Source organism: Otolemur garnettii, unplaced genomic scaffold, assembly GCF_000181295.1.
Source record: "Otolemur garnettii isolate 467f Iridium unplaced genomic scaffold, OtoGar3 scaffold00104, whole genome shotgun sequence".
NCBI classification, from domain to species: Eukaryota; Metazoa; Chordata; class Mammalia; order Primates; family Galagidae; genus Otolemur; species Otolemur garnettii.
Genome location: NW_003852499.1, coordinates 6,015 through 11,895, shown reverse-complemented (window position 1 = coordinate 11,895; position 5,881 = coordinate 6,015).

Genomic DNA, 5,881 nt, shown 5'->3' with positions numbered 1-5,881 from the left:
CATTTTCCTTTGAAGCTATTGTGAAGGGTATTGTGTCTTTGATTTGATTCCTAGCTTGACTGTTATCAGAGTATATGAAGTCTACTTAGTTGTGAACATTGATTTTGTATCTCAAGATGCCATTGTGTTCAGAACCTTGTGGTTGATACCCAGGGATTTTCTAAGTATAAGATTATATCATCAGCAAAGAGTGAGAGTTTGACCTCCTCTGCCTTCATTTGGATGCCTTTTATATCCTCTTGCCTGATTTCATTGGCTAGAACTTCCAGTGCTATGCAGTGGTAACAGTGGACATCTTTGTCTGATTCTAGTTCTAAAATGAAAATGCTTTTGGTTTTACTCCATTCTGTACAATATTGGCTGTAGGCTTGTTGTAGATGGGCTTTATTAATTTAAGAAGCATCATTTCTATGCCTATTTTTGTAGTGGTTTTGTCAGAAAAGGATGCTGAATTGTGTTGAATGCTTTTTCTGCGTCCATTGAGAGGATCATATGGTGTTTGTTTTTGCTTCTTTTTATGTGGTGAATTACATTTATAGATTTAAGTATCTTAAACTAACACTTGCCTCCTTGGGATGAGAAGGCACCTGGTCACTGTGTACAATTTAAAAAAAAATGTATAGCTATATTCTGTTTGCTAGGATTTTATTGAGTATTTTTGCATTGATATTCATTAATGATATTGGTCTGTAGTTTTTCTTTTTTGTTGGGTTCTTTCCTGTTTTTTGTATCTTTCTTGGTGTTTTGGAATAGGTTCTGCAATATAGGTATGTGCCCCTCTTTGAAGGCTTGGTAGAATTCTGGTATGAAACCGTCTGGTCCAGGACTTTTCTTTTCTCGAAGATTCTGTACTGTTAATGCAATTTCCATGCTTGAGGTTGGCCTGTTCAAATTTTCTAACTATTTCTGGTTGTGTTTAGAAAGGTGGTGTGATTCTAGGTAGTGGTACATTTCCTCCATGTTTTCAAATTTCTGGGCATAGAGTTTTTTTTTTTTAGCAGCAATCGATGATGATCTTTTGTCTCTCAGTGGTATCTGTTACTATTTCCCCTTTCTTGTTTCTGATTGAGGTTATTAAAGATCTTACTTTTCTGTTTCTAGTTAATCTGGCCAAGGATTTATTGATTTTGTTAATCTTTTCAGAGAACAAACTTTTTGTTTTATTGATCTTCTGAATGGTTCTTATGTTCTCAATTTCATTTAATTCTGATTTAATTTTGGTTATTTCTTTTTTTCTACTAGGTTTGGGGTTGGATTGCTCTTCTTTTCCCAGCTCCTTGAGAAGGATCATTAGGTTGTTGATGTGTTTTCTTTCTTTTTTTGAATGTGGGTATTTAATGTGATAAATTTCTCTCTTTGGACTGCCTTTCTTGTATCCCACAGGTTTTGATAGCTTGTAACTCTGTTATCATTTTGTTCAAGAAAGCTAATGGAAAAAAAAAAAGGGCAGTGCCTGTGGCTGAGAGGAGTAGGGTGCTGGCCCCATATACTGGAGGCAGCAGGTTCAAACCTGGCTCTGGCCACAAAAAAAAAGAAAGCTAACATTTCTTTCTTTATCTCCTCCTTGTCTCAGCTGTCATTCAGAACAGGTTGTTTCGTTTCCATGAATATATGTGGAGAGGAAGAATTTTGTTCAAGTTGAGTTCTACTTTTATTCCATGGTGGTCCAAAAGGTACAAGGTATAATTTCTATCCTTTTAAATTTGTTGAGATTTGATTTGTGCCCTAAGCTATGATCAATCCATGGGCTGATGAGAAGAATGTATACCCAGTTTTATTGAGATCGAATGTTCTGTATATGTCTGGCAAGCCCATTTGTTCTAAAGTCATGTTTAAATTTATTGCTTCTTTTTTTAGTTTCTGTTTGGAGGATTTTTCCAGTTCTCCCAGAGGGGTGTTGAAGTCTCCAGTCATTATGGTGTTGCAGGATATTACGTTGTCAGTTAGGGATCATTTTAAATATCTGGGAGCATTAAAGTTGGGGGCATAGATTTTTAGGATTGAAATGTCTTCTTGCTGTATTGTTCCCTTGACCAATATATAGTGTCCATCTCTGTCTTTATTTTTGTTGGTTTAAATCTGATTATATCTGCAAATAAGATTGCAGCTCTGGATTTCTTCTGATTTCTATTTGCCTGAAATACTGTTTTCCACCCTTTCACTTTGAGTCTTGTTTTGTCTTTGGAGGTTACATGCATTTCCTGAAGACATGAGATATTTGGCTTGTGCTAAATATCTTTTTAAATACAGATAGCCAACCTGTGTCCCTTCAGTGGACAATTCAAGCTATTCACATTTATTGAGAGAATTAATAAAAATGGTGGAGTTCTGTTCATCTTATTTTGTAGAGGTCCATTAGTTTTATTAGTTTTAGTTTTATTACCTTAGTTTTATTTCTTGCACCATTGTGAAAGCCAGGCTTTGTCCTTTAGTTTCAGGGTGTTTTTACTTTGGTGGTGGCCCATTATGATGGTCAGTGTGAAGAGTGGGTCTGAGTACTTCCTGTAAAGCTGGAATATTTATCTTTTTGTAGTGGAATTCCTCAATGCTTCCATGTCAGCAAAAGATTTGATTTTTCTGTTGAATATGAAACTTAGTTTATCAGGGTACAGAATTCTGGGCTGAAAATTGTTTGTTTAAGAAGGTTAAAGGCAGATGATCACCCTCTTCTGGCTGGAAAAGTTTTAGCTGAAAAGTCTACTGTTACCCCAATATTTTTTTCTTTGTAGGGAAGAAGTTGCCTACAACTTACCTACTTCTTTTAATTCCTTGAACTCTGCTGTAGCCTTCCTAATTATTTCTAGATTTCTGGTGACTTTGTCTTTAATTTCACTGATTTCTTGAGATAGTTTTTAGACTTCCTTTTGGATTTCTTTTTCCATCTTCTCCCCAATGTCATTCATCTTATTTGCCATCCAAATTCTGAATTCTATTTCTGTCATTTCAACAGTTTCTCTTTGGATGGTATTTTCAGCTCTGCCTCCCTTGTAATCTCTTCGGGGAGTTAATCTGCTCTGAGCTTTTATGTTGACAGGGTTCTTCTGCTGATTCTTCCTCTTATGTGTTGTCAGTTTATTTATATATTTATTATACTTTTAAAGCTGGAATGTTAGGTTGTTCCTAAATTGTTATTGACAGATAATCTAGTTGGAGTTTCTTAGGTAGCATCTAGGAGACCTGTTTGGAAACTAGAAACAGCAACTGTTGTTCTGAGATCAGATCCAGAGGCCTCAAGATATGGGACTTGACACTCCCCTTCACTACTAACTGATAGAATGAGTTTTCACTTACACCTCTGTCCCTTCTTGTACACGTAGGATTCAGGGCGAAACCTGTCCTTATCCCTTGGTTGGTTCACTGAAAGATCAACTCACAATTATGGTAGATTAGTAAGAAAAAGGCTTATTTCCAAATACCATGCACATAGGAGGAACCACAAGAATGATTCCCCAAAGTCTCAGTGATGGTCAGAGATTTTTATAGATACCTTTTGGAAGGGGTACGGGTAGGGAGAATGTGGAAAGTTTATGTGCAGGAAATGGTTGCTGGGAGGATGTGTATAGATGGGTGGGAACAGATTTGTAGATTAACCTGAGAGACAGGTCTCCTGCTTCAAATGACCCTGGAGCCAGATCTATTAGCATGTACTAAGGAAGTAAGCAGCCCCTTCTGATTCTAAATCAGATTACTCAGATTTTATGTAGATAGAAGCAAGTCTTCTTCCAGTGCTTCCTGATTATGAATGCCCTTTAATTTGAAATACTGTTTATACCAAGGAGTCATATTTGGGGGCATAATTTCTTTAGCTTCTTCAGACACAGCCTCCCAAAGCTCCCACTCAGGGTTGCAGAGTGTATCTCCAGGTTGGGCAGGGGTGGGGCTGGGGGGCTGGACTCTGAGCTGACATTCTCAGTCCATGGGTGGCTCTTGGATAATGAGCCAAACTGTTTCAGCCTAAGTGCCAGACTTGCTCTCAAACAAATTAATGGAGCAATGTTAGTGCCAGACTCTGGGCTGCAAATGATGCAAAATGCTGGGGGCTTCACATTTCACAGGGGAGGAGGAATCTGTGGCTTGCAGAACTGTTCTAGCCAAAGCTCCAGCCCTGCAAGCAAAGAACTTCACAAAGCTGTGGTCTTAGCTGAAGTCTGGGCAGTGGCTTTTGCCTGCAGTTGGTGGAGGGAGATCTGTGGCCTGCCACATTCTTCCTGGGAATTCTCTAGAACAGGGTCTCCTGAGGCTAGACTCACCCTTCTCCAAATCAACAGGAGTGGGAATGAAGGCCAAACCAACAGGTCTACTGGACACAGATAGTAGATAGTGCCACTCCAGTGGGTAGAGAAGGATCCCCCTAGCAAGAAGGAGCCTCAGGAGAAATTTGCCTGACCAAAGTTAGTGTAGTTGAGCAACCATTTCTTCTTGCAGTGGCTGGGAGTGGTACATTCAGTTCATCCCACCGGATAATGCAAAAGTCCCTCAGAGATCTTGCTAGACACATTGGAGGGGGGTAGGGCCCGTCTCCTTTTCCTCCCATGGCTGGCTAAGAATCCTGCTTTTAGTCAGTGGCCGAGAAAGTGGGCTTGGTAACTCTTACTTCCTTGGTTGCTACAGGGGCTGTGTAGGGTTCAAAGCTCCTTTACCTTTCTGATGCTTGAGGGTGGGGCAGCCTCTCCAGGCTGACTGGGCTAGGCTAGGCATTCTGGCTTGGCCACACTGGGAAGAAGGCCTCTGCCAGGGGCAGTCTGTTGGGCAACCCAAGAAAGATGGAGGATGGGTTGTGGCTTCAAGGTGACAAGGCATCTGGAACCAAAATTGCTCAATATTCTGCCAGGCAGGGTGCAGTGCAGAGTACAGGGCACTGGGTCTTTCTTCTTTCACCACACTCTCCTGTGGCATGAGAGGTCCTGTGGTTTGCTGCTCTGAGAGCCCCAGGGTGGGGGAGGGGTACCATTTACTCTTCTCTCTAACTCTCTTCTGTTCTCTTCCTTCCTTTTTCTCATGTTTGTCCTCATAGCTTGTCTCAGTGGGGTGGGTGAGCATCTTGATTTCTTCTCCTTGGGATCTAATCCCCAATTTCAACTACTTCAAGTTCACCTCAGTCCAATTTTCCTCCTTCTAGATGAGGACTGCTAATGAAAGCTGCCTATACTTGGCCACCTTGCTTGTCTCCTTGTGTAGGTTGCCTTTTTCATACAGTTGATTGTGTCCTTTGATACAGTCTTGTTTGTCTATTTTTGCTTTTGTTATCTGTGCTTTGGGGATCATATCCAGGAAATTATTGTGAAGTCCAATGTCATAAAGCTTTCCTCTGTTTTCTTTTAGTTTTATTGCTTTAGGTTCTATATTTATGTCTTTACTCCATTTTAAGTTAATTTTTGTATATAGTGTAAGATGAGGGTCCATCTTCATTTGTTTACATGTGATATCTAGTTATCCTAACATTTTTTGTGGAAGAGACTATCAATTCTCAATAAATGGTTTGGCACTCTCATTGAATTCTTTTGACCATACACACAAGGGTTTATGTCTAGGTTTCTATTCTGCTCTAATGGTCTATTTATCTATCTTTATGCCAGTACCACACTGTTTTGGTTACAGCATCTTTGTAATATGCTTTGTAGTCAGGAAGTGTGAATCCTCCAATCTTGTTATTCTTTTTTTTTTTTTCCTTGTAGGACAAGATGAGAATACAAAAGTATAGGCTTTATTTTGTTTTAGGAAGAGAGAAGAGAGGAGTGAGAGAAGAAAAGAGAGTAGGGAAAGAGCAAGGGGAGAGAGCAGGGAGATGGTGTGGCATCCCAAAGAAAGGAAAAGGAAGAATGCTCTGATCTTCTATTTAAAAAATTGTTTTGGCTATTCAAGGTCCTTTGAGAGTCTTTAT